General features: G+C 38.9%; 1 long non-coding RNA gene across 1 annotated transcript; it reads left to right on the top strand.

Annotated features, from left to right (window-relative positions):
- The first annotated feature begins 1,277 nt into the window (after positions 1-1,277).
- Positions 1,278-1,703, top strand: LOC141633513 (uncharacterized). The gene is made up of 3 exons (XR_012538308.1): positions 1,278-1,412; positions 1,500-1,538; positions 1,618-1,703. It is a non-coding gene; the product is annotated as an uncharacterized LOC141633513 (long non-coding RNA).
- The last annotated feature ends 514 nt before the right edge of the window (positions 1,704-2,217 follow it).

The following is a 2,217-nucleotide window of genomic DNA, read 5'->3' as shown; positions in this document are numbered from 1 at the left end:
CTGACAAACGGGTTGATGATGTAGTGACGACAAAGGGAATGGAAAAGGTTGAGGGTGCTGGAGTGACGACAAAGGGAAAAGGAAAGGTTGAGGATACTGAAGAAGGAGGTCCCGTTGATAAGAAACCAAAAGATTGTATCAAGTTTTTAGCGGGGACTGCTGTTACTCTTGCAGACAGTTATGGTGCATTCTCAAAGGCAATCATGCAAGCAAAGTTTGTGGTTCCTGGTATGGAAGCTGTTACCAAAATGTCGACTTTGGTAGATTCGTTATTTGAAGGGTTTTCACTTTCGCAGCAAAGTAAAGAAGAATCTGAGATGGAAGAAGAGGGGAGAAATGATGAGGAGAAAGATGACCATGAAATGGAGGAAGAGGAGAGAAACGATGAGAGTAAAGTGGAGTAGGGGAAGAAAGATGACCATGAAATGGAGGAAGAGGAGAGAAAGGATGAGGGTAAAGTGGAGGAGGGGAAGAAGTATGTGGATTATATGGACTCTGATGAGTTTTACAACGATCCCAACATCTTGGCTGATTTAGAGGGGATTCTGAATAGTGCATATAACTGTGTTGGCGAGGCATTTAAAGAACACCAAGTTACGAAGGAAAAGATGGATAAGGAACTCATAGAGGGACCATCTTTCAGTCTCTTTCACGATGAGGATGCGTTATATACATCTTAAGAGTTCCACGAAGCACAGAGGTCTGGTGATATGTGTCATATGGATGTTCCCCATGCGAGCACGTCAACTGCACCTGTCATTTCATTCCCTCCCCGTGCAACAACGTCAGCTACACCTTCAATCCCATCCCCTCCCCATGGAAGCACTTCCGCTGCACCTTCTATTCATTCCCCTCCCCGTGCAAGCACATCAGCTGCACCTTCCAATCCATCCCCTGCATCACCAATACTTATCTCGTCACAACTGTCATTGAATGAATCTCCAATTATGCCTTCTTCTCCGCTAGTAGAACTGTCCCCAACCGTCCCCTCCCAGACTCGAAAGTGTAAGAGAAAAGTTGAGTTACCTGACGGTTTTCGTTCACCTTTTTTCATAAGAAATGTGAACGTGATGGATGCCTTGAGTCAGTCTGAAAAACTGATGGGTGACTATGCATTTGCTGCTGACTTAGATGAAGGGTATGTATTAGTCTATTAATTTTGCTTTTATTTTTTTCTTATTCGGTATATGTATTATATTTTCTTTCTATAACACTAAGGTTTTATTTTTTGTAGCGAGGTTCTGTTCAGCCGTGGCGGTAAGATTCTTATACGATATGATATGAAGACCTTGCTATTTGGTGGTAGCGTTAACATCGACGTGATCAATGTGTGGTGTGATTATCTGAATAATGGAAACAGGTTAAGAGATCGTAGATCAATTTCCCGTCTCTTTCTCACTGAAACAACTGATGTAAGTTTGATATTTAAATTTTGTTGGTCTAAGTTATCAACTTGTACCTTTTTATTCTCTAATACGGTCACCTAATTGAAACAACAGATAGCCTCATTGGATATCAACTATAGAGACGTGAAATTGGTAAGTTGTTCAATATTTTAAAAGTTTTCAAAATACATAATTAAATAATATACAAATTCAACTAATCATTGTTTGACAGGTTTTATTCCCTGTTGTTGCACCCAGCCCACTTCTTCATTGTTTTGATATTGATCATAACTTGTATGAAGTTATACACCCGTGTGATCCAGGTTGTGTAGATTTTAATGTCAATGTTCAATATGTGGTATGTTTTCACACCGTTTGGCAATAAATATGTTAAATGGCTGATTTAATTCTTATATAATGAACTTATTTGCTTGGCATTGTCTTACTCTCTAATGAAGAAAGCAGTTAAGTGCAAAGCTTTCTTCCATGATTCCAAATCTGCATGCTACATATTTTGTAGTAGCCAAAGAGTATGTTCCGAATAAAAGTTTCTCTGTCGAGCGTGATACTGGAATTTACATGATGCGACATATAGAGACGTACAATGGGAATAAGTGTCGGTATACTTTAAAGCTGCTCAAGGATGTAAGTCTCCATTATTTAAGTCAAATTTTTAGTTGGTGTTTCTATATTTCCTGACGCCAGAAGCCATCAACATGCATGTATTAGCTTTGTTCTTTCATGAATCAGCCTTGTATGTGTATTATATATGTAGGTATATGTATTAGATATATAGGTTCTGCTGTTGATTTCACTTTATATTATTGTTCAG

Source organism: Silene latifolia, chromosome Y, assembly GCF_048544455.1.
Source record: "Silene latifolia isolate original U9 population chromosome Y, ASM4854445v1, whole genome shotgun sequence".
Classification (NCBI taxonomy): Eukaryota; Viridiplantae; Streptophyta; class Magnoliopsida; order Caryophyllales; family Caryophyllaceae; genus Silene; species Silene latifolia.
The sequence above is the reverse complement of the archived record's forward strand: the minus strand, read 5'-3'. Positions and strand labels throughout refer to the sequence as shown.